At 37.2% G+C, this 23300-nt stretch overlaps 1 protein-coding gene across 5 annotated transcripts in view; it reads right to left on the bottom strand.

Annotated features, from left to right (window-relative positions):
• Positions 1 to 23300, bottom strand: part of GRM1 (glutamate metabotropic receptor 1) — a 411814-nt gene that overhangs the window by 232624 nt on the left and 155890 nt on the right. The gene's annotated exons all lie outside the window — the stretch shown is intronic.

Below are 23300 nucleotides of genomic sequence, written 5' to 3'. Positions count from 1 at the left end.
AATATAAAACCCAGAGTTTTAAAAAGTATATTTCACTGAACATCCCTTAAAGATGTTTTACAGGTAAAGTCCATGATCAAAGAAGTTTGAAAACGCAAGATCTTTCGCAGCCATGAAATGCGCCACTCAGATCTCTGGTGGGGACACAGATCCGCCACCATGTCTGCACTGAGACATGGGGAATCTCACGTTTCCCTATGAGTTTCTAACAGCCAAGAAATGAGCAGAGCAGAAGAACTAATACAAGACACAGGACGCTTCTAATGGACAATTTTGACTCACGGCTCCAAATGCACCTGACCAAAACTTTCTTTGAACTGCATAGCAATCTGATTCTTTTTCTACCCAGTTCTCCTCTTTCTCTCTCCTTTACAGATTTCAGATTTGCACTGTGGCCTGAAGGCTCTCTCCACCTTATGCTCCCTTCCCCTTATCCTTCATATGCTTTCACCATCCTCCACCCAAAAAAATTATTTTGCATACTTAATCCCATCTTGGCATGTACTTCTTGGAACAGCTGAACTGTCACAGGAGGTCCCAGGAGTAATAGGAGAACACAGATGGAAAAATAGAGTTTGGATGCTGGCTCACTTACTGCCAAAAAGACAAAGAATATATGCATGCTCCTGCATGATATATGGCCAATGCAGAGTTCCTGGAAGGAGGCAGTGACCCAATAACTAAAGACTATTAATGATGATCTAGGAAAAATGTATGGGGGAATATGCCTGGTGTGAGCACAAAGGCATTTGAGAGAGATCATGGGAACAATCTCTAGAGAATAAGGCATTGTCTGGTTATTGCTAAGTTGGATTGATGCCCTGCAGAAGGATAATGAGGAACTGAAAACCATGACAAGCAGTTTAAGACTAAAAGATGAGAGCAAGGGAGCTTTACTGAGCTTGCCAAGAGACTAGTACCTCCTGCAGTGAACGGCACAAACAGATGAGCAGCAGGCTAAAGACTTAACTGTTAGAGTTGCAGAGCTCTAGAAACGTTTTAATGCTCAGCCAAGGCAAATCTATGTTTAGTTCAAGTCCCAGGAAAATTTTAGTTTAGTTCCAGGAAAATCTGGAACCCTGAAACATAGATAAAGACATTTGGATGGATGCCTCTGAGGACATGAGCTCTGCAGACCCTCTGAAACCTCAAAGTTTGCTGATGTAGTACACTCTTCCCTAGAAACAGTTAAAGATTTTGGCTCACTGAACCTTCACCTCTCAGGTTCAAGCGATTCTCCTGCCTCAGCCTCCTGAGTAGCTGGGATTACAGACATGTGCCACCACGCCCAGCTAATTTTGTATTTTTAGTAGAGACGGAGTTTATCCATGTTGGTCAGGATGGTCTCAAACTCCTGACCTCAGGTGATTCGCCTTCCTTGGCCTCCCAAAGTGCTGGGGTTACAGGCATGAGCCACCATGCCCGGTGAGAGTTAGCACTTCTCTTATGCTTAAAATTGTAGCAGAGGCCTCCCACCGACAACGCAGTCATACCCACTTCAGGGGCTGCCCCATACCTCCTCTACTGGCAGTCAGACAGATAATAGGCTACATCCCAGTAAAACTCTGCTAGGAATACGGTGAGTCTGATAAGCAAGGAAAGAGATGATATACTAAAAAGCTGAAATTAGCTAGCCGATACTGGCAGGAGCCTGGGAATTACCTCTGGGTAGTTGAATTTTGAGGTAACTTAATTCAGAGGGTAGTAATTTAAGGCTGAATAAGTAAGAATTCATTGACTTGGGTCCACAGAATTTACTATCCCAGCAAGGACACTGGGGGACAGGGGATACTGACTTTAGGGTAGCTCTTAGAAGCCTAGAGAAAGCAGTGACCAATGCCGAATGTGCTTGAGTTGCTTGAGTTGCCTTGGCAAGTGATAGAGAAAGGAATAAAGAGAAGAGCAAAGTGAGCATGCTATGATGGATATATTATGAGCAGTTACACAACCCCTCAGAGAACTGAGCTCAATGAGAAGCCTGGTGGACACACCAGCCACTATCAGGAATACACTAGTGAGAGGGACACTAGCATCACAAAAATTGTTCAATGGTGACTCTGCTCTGCTGACCTGGTCTAGGAGAGGAGTCACAGAGAAGGGCTTGTTAATATCCATGAGGATAATAGGGCCCCGAATAATAGAGGCCATGGAAGAGTGGTTTTCCTCTTAAGCCAGGAAGCTGAAATTACAGTAACAAACATGGAAAGTAAGAAAGGAGAATTGGATGGATGAAGGGAATTACCTCAATAGAAAGTCACCATTCTTTGCTCAGTTCACAGACTTGAGCCAATTTTCAGATCTGGAAACATCTTACTGAGGAATTGGCTGGGTCCCTGGGAGGAAGGACTTAGCATTTCCCTGGTCCTTCTGCCATATATTCATATAATGGTACACTGGGGACAAGGAATGCCCATACATCTCAAGGATAATTAAACATAAGGTCTGAATTGAAGTTGATACTCAGAAACCCAAAGCATTATTATAGCCTCTCTGTGTAAGTAGGGGCTTGTGATGGCCAAGTAATAAATAAAGTCTCATCTCAGGTCCACTTTAAGGTGAGTCCACTAGGTCTATGGACCTACCCAATGGTGATTTTTTCAGTCTGAGTGTACAATTGTTACTGACATACTTGGCAGTTGAAGTCACCTGTATATTAGATATCTGGTCTTGGAAAAGACCAAGTAGCAACCACTGATACTCTCCCCCACCTCTAGCCAAAATTTAGTAAATTAAAAATATTTTTTATCCTAGGGGTGGGAGACTGTTAGACCTGATTGCCATCACTAAATTCTTAAAGGAGGTAGGGTCGATGCTGTATCACTTCTCCACTTCACTCCCTGAACTAGCTCTTGCAGAAACCAGATGGAACCTGGACAATGACTATAGACTATCACAGACTCCACCAGGTCATAGCCCACATCTCAGCTGCTATGCTGGGTGTGGCATTGCTAAAGCAGATTGGAAAGGCTTTGCTGATTTTTAAACAGCTTTATTGAGGTATAATTGATATACAAAGAACTGCATGTATTTATCGTGTACAATTTGATGAGTTTGAATATGTGCAAACATCCGTGATATCATCACTACAATCAAGGTAATAGAAATATGCAACACCTCCCCAAGCGTCCTTGTATCCCTTTTTTTGTGTGTTTTGTTTTTATTGTGGTAAGAACACTTAACATGAGATCTACCATCTTAACAATTTTGAAGTGTACAATGCTGTATTGCTAACTATAGGCACTATATTTTACAGCAGATCTCTAGAACTTATTCATTTATTCTAACAAGAAATTTATACTCATTTAGTGACAATGCCCCATTCCTGTATTCTCTGCTTCTATGAGTTTGACTATTACAGATACCTCCTTAAAAGTCATATGTTGATGCTCTTTTGGTAAACGTGCTGTTTTTCATTACAAATAGAAAAGAAAATCACAAACAATTGTCATTCACAGAGGATGAACAATACTATTCATTTACAGTTGTGCCTCAAGGCTAGACTTTTCTCCTATCATCTCTTATAATAAAGTCTAAAAAGATCTGGGTTGTCTGGACATCCCACAGAACATCATTTTGATCCATTTGATCAATGACATAATTGGGTTGAACAGGATAAGCAAGAGGGAGCCAGCATGCTGGATGCATTGGTAAACCCCATGAGAGCTGAGATGATTCAAGAGCTTTCCACTTCAGAGGTGTTTTCAGGGATCTTATCCCATTTTGGCATCTGCTGCTCCAAGGACCATAAGTCAACTGGTAAATGCCACAATCCTTCTTGGAGCACCACATTGCTCTTTAGCATTTTAAAGACTCCGAGAAGTATATGCAGTAAAAGAAACTTGTTAAATTTTGTCTAATCTCAAGTTTTGAAAACATTTCACCTTGGAACCTTTTTTCAATAAGACCAATACAGAGCCCTATTGGCATTAACACTGTTCTCTTCAGTTGCTACTCATTGTTTGCTGAAAATTGATCTTATCTCCCCAGTTAGACTCTCCTGGTTCCTGCTATTTCCTACCTGTTCTTGTTTCTGAGTTCTATGTCCTCCACAAAGTATCTCCTGTCTGTGCTCTCCCATTGGGAATTCTCTCCTGAACTCCAGTAGACATTTTAGCTTACCTACTTATTTATCATTTTCTATTATTAGACAACTTCTTATGGGTGTAGGTGCAATTTCCCCAACCCAACTGCAATCTTCTCAAGGGTAGAGAATGCTTATTTTACTATCTTTGTGTTCTTTTGTATCTTTCACAGAATAAAGCACCCAACACACGGCTTTGTATAGATTCTTAACAGATGATTGATTGACAGATTATAGCACTATCATATTTCTGCCTTCACAATTATTACATATAAATGAAACCACTGGCTCTTAAACATTCTTGTGCATCAGATTCACCTGGAGAGTTTATTAAAACATAGATGGCTGAGCCCCAATCTCAAAGATTCTGATTCAGTAGGTTTGGATGGGTCCTGAGAATCCTTAGTTCTAACAAGTTCTCAGGTGGCATTAATATGGGTCCCCTTAAAGGGATCACACTTTAAAAACAACTGAATGTCTGGGCACGGTGGCTCATGCCTGTAATCCCAGCACTTTGGAAGGCCGAAGTGGGAGGATCACAAGGTCAGGAGATCGAGACCATCCTGGCTAACATGGTGAAACCCCGTCTCTACTAAAAAAAAAAATACAAAAAATTAGCCGGGCATGGTAGTGGGTGCCTGTAGTCCCAACTACTTGGGAGGCTGAGGCAGGAGAATGATGTGAACCTGGGAGGTGGGGCTTGCAGTGAGCCAAGATAGTGCCACTGCACTCCAGCCTGGGTGACAGAGCGAGACTCTGTCAAAAAAAAAAAAAAAAAAAAAAAAAAAAAAAAAAAAAAAAAAAAACACTGAACTATATAAATGGAAATAGTCTCTGACCATTTTTGTGTTAATGATAACATTTCCTCAAAGAAGGCATATAACACCCAATTTTCAGATGGCATTTAAAACTAAAGGCATATAATTACCCATCACTTAAAAATCACGTTCTTCATGAAACTGCTCATTTATGGTTTTCTCCATTATCATGCACCAACAACAGCCTTGTTCTTTCCACCACACCTGTGGTGACTATATAATTAACTATCCAAACTGGGATACCTTTGTTCAGGAAAATACTAAACTGAACAAAATGCTAAGATGGTAGACACACACCTGGACTGTCCCAGCCAAGTTAGGACTTGTGGTCCCTATTTGTAGCTATCCCTCTCTCAGTACCTCCTGCTGTTGAATCTGTTCTTCATCAGTCACCAGCACTGCAATTCTATGAATGTTCCTACTGTATGAAACAAATGAAGAGGTCTCCATCCTTTCATTTACCACTATCCAGCTCCTTTCTATTTGTCTCTCCATGTTTATTCCCTCTCTATGGCCTTCCTTTATCTTGCTGTGCATCTTCCCTTTTATTGGGACTTCTCAAGGGACAAACTAAGTGATAAAACACAGAAGTCAGAAAAGAATCAAAACATCAGCCTCAATGCTAGTAAATTTGTATTAGAGAATTTAGTTTGCATCTGGGGCAAACACAGGCTTTCCTACTTCCCCTGGCATGGGTATCTCCCCACACAGTGTCAAGGCCTGCCCCTGTGCACTTACTGTTGGAGGAGAAGAGAAGAGACTTTGCCTGCAGGAAAGCTGGGTGAAAAGAAAGAGCAAAAACAGGGCTCAAGCAGGCATCCTTAGTAATCCTCTCAATCTCACCCATCAGTAGAGCCTTCCTCCTGAACGGCGGGTCTGCAGAGGTGAAGAGATAGGTGAAAAGTTTTCTCCCATTATCTGTGAAGTTCTCATTTTTATGGGCCAAGGCTAAAATAGAAAACGAATAATAGAAAATGGTTGCAATTACATCTTCGTGCTTTTTCTCTTGAGCCTTCAAATCAATAATTTAAAATTAAACTACCACTTTAACCTTATATTTCTTAAGCTTTCTTAGCTTCCTGTTCCTGTTTTTACTTCCAGTTCTCATTTCACCCACTATCTGTAATATATTGCTTTCATATTCAAATCATTTTAAAAACATGTACTATTAATATGTACAACATATCACTGGAATGGAAGTAGAGTGGATATCAATATTTAGAGTAATGGGTAACACTTATGGAGTACTTACAATCTTCTGGACATTCTTCTAAGTGTTTTACATGTAGTAACTCACTTAATTCTTTACAATAATGATGTAATAAGCCAAGTCACAGAGAGGTTAGGTAACATCTCTGAAACTAAGTTGTTAAGTGGCAGAGTCAGAATTTGAACCAAGACTACCAGGCCTAAGATCCGAGTTTTTTACACCCATGTTATATTGGTTTATGCTAACATGCCCACCCTCCAACAATTGATAACCTTATAGGACAGTTGAACCGAAGCAAAGAGTGACCTGTGGGACAATATCTACTTAGTGCCATGTAAGTTCAGTGTAGGTATGTGTGGCTTCTTGGAGAGGAAAACATTTGGCTTGTTTCCTTACGTTCTTTCTGGAAAGAATTGTGACTGCAACTGGGTGTCAAATGGGGACTAAGGAATGTTGGTGCATGTGTTGGGAAGCTCAGCAGGGAGTCAAATAGTGGGAGTGCTGCTTCCAGACATTACTGCAAAAAATTTGTTGTAAAAAAAGAAACTCTTATTTTGAAAGATTAAAAATGGAACGTTGCAAAAGTTACCCTTGATGTTGGCTCATTTAGAGACTTGGCCAATGAAGTCGAGAAAGTTAAGGAAATATAACATTACAGTGTTAGCTGGATATTAAATCATTGATTTGAAGGCTTAAGGTAACTGAAGAGAACTGTAACACAGACTCTGGAATCATAAAGAAGGGCAGCTTGTGTCATGGGAACTGGCAAAAGAAACAACAAAGAAGATGTCATTAGTGGATAATGAAGACTCTAAAAAGGAGAAAGCTGGTTCAATGGAGATAGCATGAAACTGAACAAAGAAGATATGAGTAGGCAAGTGCATAAAAGAAGAAGCTCAAATTGCCAATATCAGTATGAAAATGTTGTTAAACTATTAGTAATGAGAGATATGCAAATTAAAACATTGAGAAGCCACAGAATTCCCATTAGAATAACAAAAATATCAAGAAAAAGGGGTTAGATCCAAGTGTAAAAAAAAGCTATGAAGATATTGAACTTCCATATGCTGTTGAAAAGAAGGTAAATAAGTTCAGCTACTAATACTAAAAAAAAAAATCTGGCAGTATTTCATAAAAACGAAGAATGTCCATGTCCTAAGACCTAGTAGTTACAGTCCTAGGTATGTACCCCAGAGAAATACTAGCACAGGACTAAAAGGGGACAGGAAAGTTCACTAGGACAGTGACTTAGAAACTACATAGGTCTCCATCATCAGAGAAATGGAGTTAAAAATACAGTAGAATATGCAAGTAAAAAGCAACAACCTAGATGTATGACCTAGAATGCACTTTAAAAACATGATGTTAAAAAAAAAGGTAAGAACAAAAAATGTATTGCATTATAACAATTACATGTTGTAAAACCTGACACACACAAAATATCTATCTCACACTTTTGCTTCCACCCTACCAAAATAGTGCTTGTGTGCAGCATCAATAACCATCAATGGCTAAATACATCATCTCCACCTTGTGATCCACTGACAGCCCTTGACACAGGTGACCACTCACTCCAGTTGTACTTTTTTCACTTGGCTTCAGGACACCACTCTCTCCTAGGTGTTAATCTCCCTCTCATTGGCTGCAGTGTCTCAGTCTCTTTACTTGCCTGTAGTTAATTTCTTATGGTCTAGATGTCACAGTACCCCAGGGTTCAGTCCTTGGACCACATCCCTTCTCTAAATTCCACTCACACCCTTGATGATCTCAACCAGACACATGATTTCAAATAGTATATATACCCTAATGACTCCCAAATGTGCATCTTCAGTCCAGAACTCGCCTTTGAATTTAGACTTGTATATCCAACTATCTATTTAACATCTTCACATCCATAATAATAGGCATCTTAAATTTAATATACTCAAAATTTATCTTTCTCTGTTCTAGTCCACAAACCTACCCCACTTAGGGGCATCCTCATCTCAGAAAATGGCAAATCCATTTTTCCATTTGCTTGGTCCAACAAAAAATTTTTACCTTACATCCAGTAGTTAACAAAACCTGTTGCCTCTACCATGAACTCTATCCATAATCTGGCCACTTTTCACCCACAACTATTCCTTCCATGTCGGTCATCTTCCTCACTACCACTCACTTGGATGATAGCAAAAGCTCCTTCTTCCAGCTGTGCCCATCTAGAGTCCACAGTCCATAGAGCAGGCAGAAGAGCCTGTTTAAAATGTCAGTCAGATCATTTCTATAACTAAAATGTTTCACAAAAATACTTTCTGCTAGTACATACAATTCACTCTAATATTTTCTATTGTATTACATTTTAAAATATAGATCAGTAAATTGACTTCATAATCCACTAATGGGTCACAACACAGTTTAAAAGTACTGGTTACTGGTTTAGAAAGAGTAAGAATAGTGAGAATTTTGAAAGTAGACATTTAAGTTGGATGACAATGATGAAGGGAACAGGAGGATGAGAGAGATAAGCTAATGACAATCATTATTTTAATTTTATACTTACATATATAGGGTATTTTATATGCCAGGAATTCATGCTAAATAATACATTGTTCCTTTTAATCCTTAGCCTAATTGACATATGAGGAACCTGAGGTTTCATACAAGGCCAAGTGCCTAATAAATTACAGAACCAGAATTCTAACACAGTTCTGTAGATTTTAGTGCCCAGCTTCTTTAACCAGGATAACATTTTCCTCCATGTATGCCCCATTATTATTCTACAGTTTGGTTATGCTAATTGTAAACCCAGATAATAACCCCATTTCTCCTATTTCAACATACTGTCATATAGTTGTTATGACATATTTATTTCAAAAAGTTACCATAACCATTCTCATTAAAAGGAGGATGGCAGAACATTATTATTCCACAGACTTTCCCCTTTTAAATAAATGAATGCTAGCATTTGGAAATTGTCTTAGACCACAACAAAATTTGTTTACACTGAAAGTTAAGCAATCTTAAATTGTGAAGAGGTTAGTAAGTAGTCTGAATAATTACTTACTTGGTCTTAGCACAAACAAAAGATTGCAATAGATCAATATGTTTATCCCAATTTTTCCAACTTCTTATGTCATAAATAGTCCTTTCCCCAGCTTGTTTGTGTGCTGTGTGTTCCCTTTTAAACACAGAGAGAAACCATTTATATTCAGCACAAAAGCTTGTCAACGTTAATCTGTCACGGACCAGAGATTGACTGACAGGAAAGAACAAAAGGTGACAGATTGCTTTTAGTGTCAGCATGAAAGAAAGGAAACAGAAAAGATCCAACCAAAGATGCATATGGAAATGAAGAAAATATCTGAAAAAAAAGAAGAGAAATTGAGAAAAGCAAAACAGATCACACAAAACTAAAAGATTAATTAAAGAAACAAGATAGAAAACAGAAAGGATTCAATATTTTCTCCCTTTATGTAATTATTTAGGTAAAACTGTCAAGTGAGACCACTTGCAGAGGAGCATAAAGGGACAGTGATGTGACCCTGAAACTAGGGACGGAGGATTCTTAGAAGCAAATGAAATCCACTTTTAATACTTAAGAAAGATAGCTGAGAAAGGCTTCAGCTTAAGTTGGAAATCAAATCAGTAATAGGGTTAAACAGAGAGGAATCACCAAAGAGGAAACCATCCAGTAAACCACCTCACTCCCTAATAGCACAGGCTTCATCACCTGTGCCAGACACTATGCCAAATGTGTGGGAAACAAATACAAGCAAGACCTGGTTCTTGTCCTCAAAGAACCAACAATCCAGTAGGGATCACCCTGGTCCACAGACCATCATGACACCCATGGTAATGCCATGACAGAGAAGACACTGAAAGGAATGGGGGCCTGATGGCAAGAAGCCTAATCCAGACTAAGGAAGAGGCTGTGGAGAAGATGAATCAATGAAGCTTCCTGAAAGGGGAACTGACTTAGGCAAAGGGGACTTGGAGACCTTTCCAAACAGCAGAGGTAGAGCATGCAAAGGCACAGAGCTGAGAGAGAGAGAATGACAAGTGCATGGAGGATGAGGCAGCTGTGTGATGATATATTGAAGAGGTGGTCTAGGGTCCAATCTTAAGGAGCTATGAATACAATGCCAAGAAGCTTGACCTATGTCCCAAAGACTAAAACCAGCCTATAATACATAAATCAGAGGGATGATGTGTTTTGATATAGCGATGTGAAGAACAAGTGGGAATGAAAACAAGATTGGGGAGAGAGAAAATTGCAATGCTGAGCCAAGAAAGTCAATTAGGAGGTTGTGGCAGTAATCCAAATGAGAAATGATGAAGGCCTAAACTGAAGAGCCAAAAAACCATTGAAGAGGTAAAAACAACAAAACATGGTGAACAAAAATTGTCTTTTCTTACTATTTGTGATTCTATTCCTCTTTTTACTTTTTAAATTACTTCATCCATGCAGTAAATATTACCTAGCCTCTTTATGGTTGTTCCATAATCTCCAGTTTTGAGAGAGCTGCTCCTCCTGAGTTTGTGTTGGCCGACTCCCTCAAGGTGTGTTATCACCTCGTGTGCTTTCTACTTTTTCTCACGAGCTCATTTTTAGTGAAACTTTTTTCCCTTAAGAATCTCATGTACCCCAGTTTGGTTATTATATAATTGTTTCATCTTTGTTTTCTTAACATTCCCAGGATGTTTACTAGTTCAAAATGTTTTAATAGCTTGGCTTGAGGAGTCTAACAAAACATTTATAAACTAACTTCAGACTTCATGCTTATTTGTGTCTCTGGCCTAAGATTTCAGCTTTTCACTGGAAAATTTTATTTCCCACCTAGAATTTTGGTAGAGTCAAGTTCTTTCTTGCTTCTCAGGCAGATGTGAAAATTTTCCCCACTTCCTCTTTTACTCCATTTCTTGTAAAGGTCCAACTTTAGCATGGTTATTCATTCCCATTTCTTCAATTGAATCCAAGGTCACAGATTCTGTTCCCCAATGGATACTGAACTCTGGTCAACAACTCCAAGGCCCTATACCCAAACTTAATCTAACATTCCTGCCCTCCCATCTTTGAGTTGCCAAAGCAAAACACTCTAACATAGAATTCTGGTTTTAAATTTCCCTTTGACTTTGGCACCATGGGATTTCCCTTCCTTTATTTAACAGTGAGGATTTTGATTATTTAAAATATATCCATGAATTCTATGTGTTATTAGCAGAAGAAAGATTTATGCTACCTCAGTGGAAGGCCAATGTCTAGAGAAGGTTTTCACAACAGATAGAACCGTAGTGGAAAGAGCCATGATGCTGCTTCTGCAGAGAATGTGGTAGACTCATGGAGCTTAAAATGAGAACACCTGGATTTAAATCCTAACTCTCCTACTAATTACAACGCTGCAACCAAGTGCCTATCTTCACTTGTACTGAAGGTTTTTATTAATGAGGAGAATGTAAATGACTTTGGGATATATAAAGAACTCTAACATGTGAAGCATAATGATAACGATATGAAAACATCTTTTCTTTTACTTGAGAGTCTGAGTGAAAGTGGAAGTGTCAATATTTCAGGTCAACACTAGAATGCTCATAGAAAGCACTACATGAAAAAAGAGTTCAGAGGCAAGAGAGTCGAAGAAGTCAACTCACTCATTGCATTAGGCTCATATTTAGAATCAGAATAGGAATTGCTACAGAATTTATAGACAGATGGAAAAAGCAGCAGGATGTCATAGTGGCTTAACCCAGAGCTGAGCAAGGATCAAAAAGCTGGTGGGAATGCCACAAAAAGCAAAAAGCAGGCCAGGTCACTGAGGAAAACAGGAAAAATAGTCCATTGCGTAGGAACCAGATCAAGGATCTTAAGGCTTAAGAGGCATGAAAAAGTTTCTTTAATGAAGTGAAACAATGAGAAAATAATACGGAAAAAAATCAACAATTAAGAAGTAGGAGCTTTGGAATTCTTTTGCTGACTTTCAAATGTTTCCCATTATACTCAATTGTATTTTAGTCTAAACACTCATAACATTATTGTGCATATTGGTTTAGCTTCTCTCTCACTACCACATTATGGACTCTTTAAGGGCAGAGATAGTTTCTCCATTCCCAGCTTTTAGCAGAGTAGCCTAGCATAGACTATGTTTTCAACAATTGGATTGTGAATTAACAAATAAGAAAACTGATAAAATATAAAGTGAGGGCAGAAAGCCAGAGAAAAGAAGAATGTGTAACTACTACTGTTGTTTGGAAGTGAGGCAGCAAGTTCTAGATTTAAAAGAGTTTCTGATTCTAGAGAATGAGAAACTAAAATGGGTAGTCTAATTTTGTGGCTAATTTATGAATTTGCTGGGAGATGGAAAATAAGCCAATGCTACGTGGTCAAAAAACTAGCAAACGTTTCGTCAGCATTCACTTAAGCTTGGTCCTGTGAAGAAATTTAAAAATGCATTCTTTGGCTTATGAAATCATCTCATTACTTAATAATTGGGCATGTTTAAGTTGTTGGGGTATGGGGAGAATTAAACATTCTGACATTAAAATTTAAAAGTAGGATAATATTCATGAGAGTCTTCTTGGATTTTGAGTTTTAGTACAAATTGCATGGGAAGGTACAATATTTCAGTCCAGAAATGGGGATGCCTGTGGCAATTGAGGAAGCAATAGAGAATTGCCATTCTCTTGGAATAGAAAAGCAATAGTTGTAACGTCTGTGAAGGATCCTGAGTGCTACTACAAGAGGTCTAGACTGTATGCTACAAAAAATAGGGCATCAAAATTGTTTGTGTCTTGAACTCATATTGACAAAAAAGGATTTTTACAAAAAAAGATGTGTAGACAGAATGATTTATCAGGGGGATAAAGGATGGATTTGAAAGAAAAGATGTCTGGAAGAAAGAAAATCAGAGAAAAGGCTATTTCAGTCATCTCAGTGGTACAGTGACCACAGGGGTTTTTGAGATTCCCATTAATTCTATAATGTATGGTAGCTGTAAGAGAAAAATTAATCCTTTTTTAAAACACTTTAAATGACTGTGATAATTATGTGCAGAGATAAACATAATGAACCTTAGTTTTAAAAAGAAGGCGCTGTCTGCACAGGACAAAGGCTTGCTATTTTATCAACTGGATATTCAGTTTTTAATAGTAAATAAGAACATAAATAATAATAAATAAACAACTATTCTACTAGACCTCATGAGATGCTGCATTTGCCTGGTTGTTCTTACCGATTATAGAAAATTATTTCCAAAACCTCATCCATTCATTTGGCTTCTTTTGTATTGTTTTATTTTTTTGTTGTTTGTGTTGTTTTATAAAATAGCTAATTTTATATATATATATACATATATATACATATATGTTTTGTACCTAGTTGTTGTAGATATTTGTCTTCTTGTTTGTTAGCAAATATAAATTACATTTCAATTAAATTAACCCAGTAATAAAAGAACATCCATTTTTGTTGTTGCCCGTGAAATATGTCTTTGCCTCCCCTCTACTGGGTGCATTGATGGGTACCATAGATCATTTAAAAGAATATGATCTTTTGCCATGGACAAATTTTAAAAGTTCTAAGACACTTAAATGACATCTTTGCCCTAATGCATACCTCTCATACAAGTAGGGGGATTAGCAGAAAGTAAGAAGCAAATTCTAGTTGATCAAAAACTTTGTGATATGGTATGAGTTATGAATGTCCTCATTTGGAAAACAAAACACCTTCTGTCTGTATTAGCAAGTAAATATTCTTGATGCAGTATTCATTTATTTTATAACGGGTTCATCTTTTTCTTCTGAAATTTAGCAGATATTATATAAATATTTTATTATAGTTAGTTGATTAATATATTCTAGCTCTACAGACATTTGAATAATGAAATCACACTTGGTTGTTACCTGTGCAAACACTAGCATTTCAGAGCTTCAGACCTTCTAGACTTTAAATACAATCAACCAATCTTTTATCAAAATTAAAAGAAGCAGGGTAGTCATTAAGGCTGATAAACGATGTTTCTAGTTTTCCTTCTTTTAAATACAAAGTAATATTGCATTTCTTCTTCCCTTTAAATCACATGTGGTCATCTGACTGTCTTTGACCAATAAAAGGTAAATATAACTGACGTTTGTTATTTCTAGGCAGAGACCTTTAAAGTTCCCTTCCATCTGCCATAATTCCTAGTTGCACTCCAAATAGGAAGACTCCCTTCTTAGATAGTTGAGTTAGGACAATGTACAATATAACCCCTATAGCCCAATGTACATATAGTGCCAACAGTAAATAAACCTTTGTGGGTTTAAATCACTAAAATGTTGTGGGTGTTTGTTACCAGAAACTAATTTAGTATATTTTGATTGACATAGACATTTGTACAAGAAAAGGAGGCAGCTGTATCAACAACAAAAAAAACTATGATCTGTGGCTTTGCAATTAAGCAGTAGGTAGGGAAGAAACTGTTATCACTTAAGCAGTAGGAAAACATCTAGTAAAACTGTTAACCTTTAGTAAGTTGGTAAACAGATCATGTACCCAGTAAACTCAGGACTCTTAGAAAAGAGGCTAAGAAACAGTATCTGTGTTTTGTAGGTAGTTATTGGCTGCATTTGGCAAGCGATTATAAGAAATTTGGTCAGAAAAAAAATGGTTTAGAATCAAGAATGAAAAAGAAATCTGTGTCCTTGAATTCAGGAATACAGAGACAACTGATTTCTAGCCCAAACAGCAAAAATGTAAAATTCATAGTCTTTGAACAAAAAAGGCAAAGTAAAATCAGTCTTAGAGGCAATTGTCATATTAACAGTATATCTATAGGCCAGTGTGGTGGCTCACGCCTGGAATCCCAACACTTTGGGAGGCCAAGGTGGGTGGATCACTTGAGGTCAGGAGTTCGAGACCAGCCTGGCCAACATGGTGAAACCCCGTCGCTACTAAAAAACATAATAATAATAATAATAAATAAAAATGAAAATAAATACAAAAAACCCAGCTTTAATCCCAGCTACTTGGGAGGCTGATGCAGGAGAATCACTTGAACCTGGGAAGTGTAGGTTGTAGTGAGCCGGGTTCGCACCACTGCACTTCAGCCTGGGTGACAGGGCAAGACTCTGCCTCAAAATTTAAAAAAAAAGAAAAAAAAGTATGTCTATAGCATTAAGTGGATAAGGTATCTCAGCGTGAGATCTAACTAAAAGTATGCGTCCCAGAAAATGAGCTTAATGGTATTACTCTCTTTAAGCCTAAGTGGCTCAAAGTATCTGCAATGGACAATAGTTAGAGATATGTGGATAAGAAAATTACAGAATAAAGCTGTCCTAAGAAATGTATTTTAAGAAGAACTGTGGGTGGGATTGCTAGCATCAAACACTGATTGGAATCAAATAGGTAGGACACCCACAAAGTTTTCAGAGAATTTTACTCGCAAATCACCACAAATCACCAATCTGGACTGAAAGAGAATGCCACTGATCTGGGTTTAAATTAATCCTTGAGCTGTCAGTCATCTGTAAGCAGAAAGTGGATGTGGAAAGCTGCCCAGACCTGAAAGAAGGCATATTTTCCAATACCAGTTTTTCAGAGATGCCTACGAAGGGTAACAGAAAGGAAGGAATCTTTCAGCGGGTCACAGAGAGCAGGGAACAAGTGAGCTACTCCCAGGTAGCCAAATCAGGGCCTGTGCAAGGAATATTTCTCAACTTCAAGGTAGGCAGCTTTCGCAATCTTGGCTGTATAGCACAGCACAATTGCTCTAGGCCAGACTAGCCCCATGTTCTTTTATTATTCTTTTTCCAAAGTGGAATATTTATTCAAATTATCCTATTCTACTTTGGTCAGTGTATATTGGACTGTGAGAGGAAGTTAATGTACATTTTTAATTCATATGTGTTCAGATCAAAAAGGGTTATATTCAGACCTGATATTAAGGCTACTGCATATCATCCAGATGTCATGATTTAGAAGATTTGTGCTGTCACTGAGTGGTACTTTTGGGTTACCTCCTTTTTAAAGAGGTTAATGTATTGTGCACATGGAAATAAAAATAAGCTGACCTTTTGTTGATCAGATATTACATGTTTTTTACTAACATTTTACTGGAGAATGAATATTTCTGGTTCTCCACCTTTCAGCACACATGGTACTATTTCATTTCCTTTCCATAAAATAAGTTTATCCAGGGAAATGTGAGTGGAAGCTATGTAGTCTTTTCAAGGTAAAAATTTTTAAGGGAAATACTCTGACACATTCCTTTCCTGTCTCTATGTTAAAGAGCAATCTTGTTGATCATGAAGGCTTCATCAGGCTACATCCCTGCATGAGGATGAGACGAAGCAGAGCCCCACACACCTGAGATGATATATAACATGAAAAATAAATAAATATTTATCGATTTAAGTTTCTAGAATGTTAGGATTGTTTTTTATTGCAGCATAGCATAGCCTATAAGACTAATACAAGATAGAGAGGTATAGGAAATCTGTGCTTTGCTTACCACAGGACTCAATAAAAATTTAGTTAATGGTATTGAATTCATGCCAGCATTTTAGTGTTAAGTAACAAAACTCTGATTCAAGGAGAATAAAATTTAGTATATTATCACAGCAGTCCATGAGGCCCATTCAGATAATCCACAGTTAATTAAAAAAAAAAAAACAGAGAAAACATATCAGCCACAATTAGAGAATTTCTCAGTATTATAAACAATAGAACAATAGATTGTCTCAGAAGGCAGTGAGTTTCCAATCAAGCAAAAATAGAATAAACATGTTTGGGAAGTTGGAGAGAGAGTGCTTCTTCTGGAGAGAAATTAAGTGAAATGACCTTTATATTTTCTTCTGATTCAAAGATTCTGTGATCATAATTATCTCCCCCTCTGTCTTTTTCAAACTGATTTAAAACAAGTTAGGGAAAAACCAAGTGCCCAGGCTGGACCCAAGATTTATGATCATACTGTTAAACCTTTTTTTATCATCTGGCAAATGCTATTATATGTCCGAGGTGACCCATTTAAATATTGAATTCCTGGCTAAATCCAGCAGTGTTCCAGGTCCTACATTTTACAGTGCTTCAGGGTTCTCAGTGGGGAGGAGACCTAGTTAATTGCCCACTCCAAGTGTGATTTACAGACCAAGTGGCCTGCTTATTGCCGTAGTTCCTGAGATACATCTTCCTGTTTTCAGCTGTGTTCCTACCTTTACAGAAACTGCACAAAGAACTTAGAAAAATATGGGGATTAATGCCATATGCAAGAGATAGAAGTCAGGGTAGATATTGGAACCACCAACATTAGGAGTCAGACTAAGAAGCAGAAACTGATGAAGGAGAGAAACGTACCTGAATTAGACAAGATAAAACCAAGCAATCAGCCTATACATGAATGTTCTAGAGGAGAATCGCAGAGTTACTTAAGAAAGACACAAAGAACTTTAAGATCATAATACAAGGCATGGAAAAGGAACATAGAGATCATCTATTCAGGCTGTCTTTTTATAGATAGAAACTAAAATTCAGAGCTGTGTTCCCACCCAGGTCCTAGTAGCTGATTTCAGGACTAGTAACTACCATTTTTATTTTACTGTGTTATCAGTTAATATACCTCCTCTTCTTCCATCACTTTATTTGACCCTCACCACAATCCTAAGAGCTGGGAAGTGGAACAGAAAATGATAGTTGTCTCCCAAAATTCATTTTCCTATTCTTAAATAATGAGAGTTCCTAGTTGGGCACATGGATAACCAAAAGAAAGAATAAACTCTTCAATCTCTCATGGAGCTAAATGTGGCATGTTATAACAAAGTTCTTGTCAATGGGATGTGAAGAGAAGTGACGAATATGTAGAACTTTCATGTCCTTCTTTTAAAGGAAGGGGGTCTCCACTTGTCTCCTTTTCTCTTTCCAGTGACTAGACCATAGATGATATGGTAAGCCATCTTGAATCCTGCAGATGAGAACAACTCCAGAGATGATGATGGAATGACAAATATGAAGGAGACTGAATCTTTAGAAGACCTCATGGGGTAGAGCTGTCCTACCAGCCCTTAACTGCCTGCCTCCAGATTGTTACGTTAGTTTCATTTCTACTGTAGTAACTAAATTCATACCCTAATTCTATGAATTCAGAACAAATTCATAGAATACCTGACAAATTGAACAAATTCAACAAATACCTGACAAAGCAGGTATTTATGTTACTAATTTTATGAGAAAATATTAATACCCAGTTTGTCTAGGATATTTGATCTTTGGTTAGTGTCTCTATTCAAAGAAAACGTGAGTGGAATGTTTTATTGACTTAATCCCAGTATGTATGTCTTGTTTCATGTTGTAAACTACTGCATCTCATTCTACTCCAGAAAAAAAAAAAATAAAAATAACTTGTATTAAAATCTGCAATGATGGAGGTAGCACTCCATTTATCCAACCTAAGAAGTCTTTCTGAGAATGTACTATGTATGGGTAACATAACATTTTAAGGCAAATTTATGTATGGCTTGCAAAGTACTTTATTTAAAGAGCATCAGGAAAGGGCACGTAATTGTTGTCATTGGAATTTTGCCTGTTCTCCTAATAAACAAGCAAATGAATGAGTTTTGAAGTATATTTCCAATTCAGATAACACTGCATGTACAGCTGTAACTGACTTGGGGGGAACTGAGGGATGAAATTAGATAATTTCTTGCAATCAAGACAAATTCAAAAAGAAAAAGTTTCATCCACCTGTCGTTTAGAAATTCTACTAAAAATAACTCTAGACAATGTATTTCAAAGAGAAACAATTTGCTAGAGGAAAAAACAATCTACTAATCAAGCTTCCTGTCTTTCCTTCTTATTAATGAAATAAATCTGTTTGCAGACCCTGTGTTGTAAAAGCTTACAGTTCACCACTAAATAATTTTTAAGCTATATTCTATGTACATGAGATGTGGATGAAAAGGTTAACAAAATAGGCCAATAATTTTCATGTTATGTCCAATCCATTTCCTTTACTTTCAGTAAAATAAGAACGTCTTAGGTAAGCTATGGAAATGTTTGACATAACCTTTCACAACTTTTTTATTAATAAAATAACTACCCTTTCTCAATTGCTTTTCCTTTTTAATGATCTCTTATTTTATATCCCTAAAATTCCACTGCTGTGTGTTCCAAGAATAATCTTTTGTATGCTCTTATTAACTATATTGGTTTTATCCTGCTTATAATTAATAAATCTTATTGAAAAATGATTACTAATTGATTTTCATTGTTAATCATTCTGATCCCATATTTATTCACCTCTCTTTCTTACCTGGTAATAGACTCAGGCACTTAGTCCTTAGTACATTGACAAATGACAAGGAGACAAAAGTACCCTGCTTGCTAGTTATTTAAAAGAAAGGAGAAATTGACAGCTTGAGCTGTAATAATATTTTGAATCAACCTATGAATTTCTAACACTGTGCCATAATTCAGTTCTCTATCAATATTTTCCTTCTGAAGTCATTCAACAAAATATATTAACTGACTATTATATATCAACTGCTGTAGGTATATTCAAAATACAACAGTAATCATGGCAGAGTGAACATATATTCAATACAATAAGGAGTTAAGGACCTTGATCTTCTTTTTGCAATGTTCTTTTCTCACTTGAAGATTGAAAGTTATTTTGAGTTTTCTTCCTAATCTTGAATATGTTCATATCCTAGGATGGTGGCATAAGATATATTTTATTTAGTGAACTGAAGTTATCACAAAGACTTCATTATTTGGTGCCTCAAACACTTCATTTCTCACCATTACTCTTTGGAGAATTTGTGGATTTTTGTTGTGGTTTTTTTTGTTTGTTTTTTTTTTAAAGGTGGCAAGTTATGTGTGAACATTTCAAGTTTCCTAGCCTTTTTCTAAGTTCATTTTGTATTCACAGCAATCTCTTGCTGAAATGCATGTTATCCATGGGCACTGCAAATCTATTTATGTACCTGAGGTGTATTATTGTCAATTATCCTCAGTTGATGGGCAGTGAAAATAGTGTCATCTCTTCTTTGGCACAAATACTCCTCAGCAGAATTTCTCTTATAATTATATGTTTCATTATCCTACGGATTTTAAATGTTTTGAGGTTATTTCTAGTTATACTAAGATTATATCTCCTGCCATTATACCTACGGCTAACCAGAAAGGTCCACTTTTAAAAATATTCCCTGTAAGTGAGTTATTATTCAAGAGTCAACTTTGCTTAAAGTCACATATTAGAGAAGCACTACTTTATTAGATCATTTTAAACCTAAAGTGCAGTGTGTTAAAAGTAAAACCAGGCTGTGGGTTGGAAAGAGTAAACCATGAGAAGCTAATGAAAGTCCTATGAAGAAAACCAATTTTAATAAAGTTTAAGTTCATGACATTTGGTTGTTACAATCCCTTTGGATTTAGAAAAAAAAAAGAAAAAAGAAAAATGATCAAGTTTGCAAAACCTATATGACAAAGAGAAGAAAAGATTTAGTACTTTCTTAAATAGAATAATCAGGAAGGAATTTCATCAATGATCACTCCACACAGTATATATTTCACACTTATTCCTCCAAGAGCTCTAACTTGCTTTGTATGTTAAGATGAAAAAAAAAGTTCCTCTGCTTTTAAAAGAGATAATCATCTAAGTATAACCTCATTATATAAAAATCAATTAAGATAACTTTTCGTCTTGCATAATCAATAGAAATAAACCATATCTTAGTTTTACTTCATATTGTCAGTGAAAATAAACTATCCTTAATCTGAAAATATGGTACCTAACACTAGCAGCAACAAAATCTAGCAAATCTCTTATATGATTTGGTCTATAATATTAAAAGAAGTTAATATCTGCATAAAATAAACTTAAAGTTAAGAAATGATAGAAAAATACAGATAATCTTTTAAGACGAGTGTTTTGTTTGTTGGTTGGTTGGTTGGTTTTTTGGTTTGTTTTTTGATGAGTTGGGGTTTTGCTCTGTCACCCAGGTGATCACGGCTCGCTTCAGTCTTGACTTCCTGGGCTCAAGCAAATCTCCCACCTCAGCTTCCCTAGTAGCTGGGGCCACAGGTGCACACCACCATACTCCAGCTAATTTTTTTCTTACATTTTTTTGGGGAGATGAAGTTTCCCTGTGTTGCCCAGGCTGGTCTTGAACTCCTGGACTCAAGCAATCCTCCTGCCTCGGCCTCCAAAGGTGCTGGGATAAGAAGAGTTTTTCAAACTCTTAAAAGATGAAGGAATAAAGAACAAAAATAAATTAAAGGTTCTGAGTTCTGGGCTGGGCGGGGTGGCTCACACCTGTAATCCTAGCACTTTGGGAGGCCGAGGCGGGCGGATCAAGAGGTCAGGAGATCCAGACCATCCTGGCTAACACAGTGAAACCCTGTCTCTACTAAAAATACAAAAAAAAAATTAGCCTGGCATGGTGGCGGGCGCCTGTAGTCCCAGCTACTCGGGAGGCTGAGGCAGGAGAATGGCGTGAACGTGGGAGACGGAGCTTGCAGTGAGCCAAGATCGCACCACTGCACTCCAGCCTGGGTGACAAAGCGAAACTCCATCTCAGAAAAAAAAAAAAAAAAGTTCTGAGTTCTAATTCTGGGCATGCTACTGACTCTGCAATTTAAACAACAGGCACCCTGTCCTTTAATTTTCTCTCATATAAATGAATGAGCAGAAAGTTCAATCAATTGACCCCACACTGATACCCACCCATTCGTTCTCCAAAGGCTTAGCTGGCTGGGGTCATAAGGTCATCTCTCTGCAAGCTCAAAGTCAAGATAAAGTCAAGATGAAGTAAAACTTCATCTTTTCCAGCGGGGGCATGGCATTTTAGGCAGTGGGATCTCAAAGGAATCTTGCTGTTTAGGTCTGGATTGCACTAATCAGTGTTAATCCTGAGAACACATGTGCATGTAACAGTGTTGATTTGTTTTCTTCAATAAACTCTTTTCTCCCGATTTGTATATTTGAGATTCTCCAGTGGTTTATTGTCTGGTACTCTGTATTTCCTATCTGAAAATGGATTACTTCCAGGAGAAAAAGTCCATATGTCTGGATTCTGACCACTGTCTATTTCTCACAGGACTCTCTTCCAAGGCATTAAAATCAATTCCCATTCTTATACCACCAGCCCAGATTAGAGGCTTTGTTGTGGGTAGATTAACATTTTTGAATTAAATCACAGGGATGTTCCTAACCCAGCTTCACCTTAGCAGTGCCAGCCAGTGGGTGATGTACATAATGAACAGTACACAAGTTGGTCTAGGGCAGATAGTCCCAAACATGAATATACAAGCATAGACATTTGGTATCCAAATAAGAATGGCTTCTAAATGAGAAATTTTTAAAAATACATAAAAATTAGATGCTCAACATCAACATCAGCAGGGATAAGTCATGTTGATAGAAGTTGAGCATCCCTAATCCAAAATCCAAAATGTCCCAAAACCTAAAACTTACTGAGCACAGAAGACATGAGATAGTGACACGTTTGCTTTCTGGTAGTTCAATGTACACAAACTTTGTTTCATGCACAAAGTTATTTAAAATATTGTATGAAATTACCTTCATGCCATGTGTATAAGGTGTATATGAAACATAAATTAATTGCCATGTTTAGACTTGGGTCCCATCCCCAAGATATTTCATTGTGTTTAGAAAAAATATTCCCAAATCAAAAAGACATCCAAAATCCCAAAGCATTTCAGCTAAGGGATACTCAACCTGTATAATATGATGAAAATGGCACTTTACCTCTGTGGTCTTAATCCCCCAAATCCATAACATCAGTCTACTAATGAGAAAAAACATCAGACAAGTGCTAGATGAGAGACATTCTACAAACTACCAGACCAGTACTCCTCAAAACTACTGAGGTCATCAAAGCAAGGAAAGTCTGAGAAACTGTCATACCCAAAAAGAGTCTAAGGAGACATGACAACTAAAGAGAATGTGGTATTCTGAAACAGAAAATGGACAGTAAGTAAGAACTATGATCTGCGGAAAACATAGACTTTTGTTATAATGCAGTATCAATATTGATTCATTAATTGTAACAAATGTACTCTACTAATAAAATATGTTACTAAAGCTTACTAAGGGAAATTGAGTGCTGAGTATAGGGGAACTTTCTTGACCTATCTTAGCAGTTTTTCTGTAAATTTAAGAATAGTAAAACTCATCTAAAAAGTAAAATTTATCAAATTAGTACACAGAATAAAGAGTTCTGT

Source organism: Symphalangus syndactylus, chromosome 2, assembly GCF_028878055.3.
Source record: "Symphalangus syndactylus isolate Jambi chromosome 2, NHGRI_mSymSyn1-v2.1_pri, whole genome shotgun sequence".
NCBI classification, from domain to species: domain Eukaryota; kingdom Metazoa; phylum Chordata; class Mammalia; order Primates; family Hylobatidae; genus Symphalangus; species Symphalangus syndactylus.
Note: the sequence above shows the minus strand (reverse complement) of the source record. Positions and strands in the feature narration are given on the sequence as shown.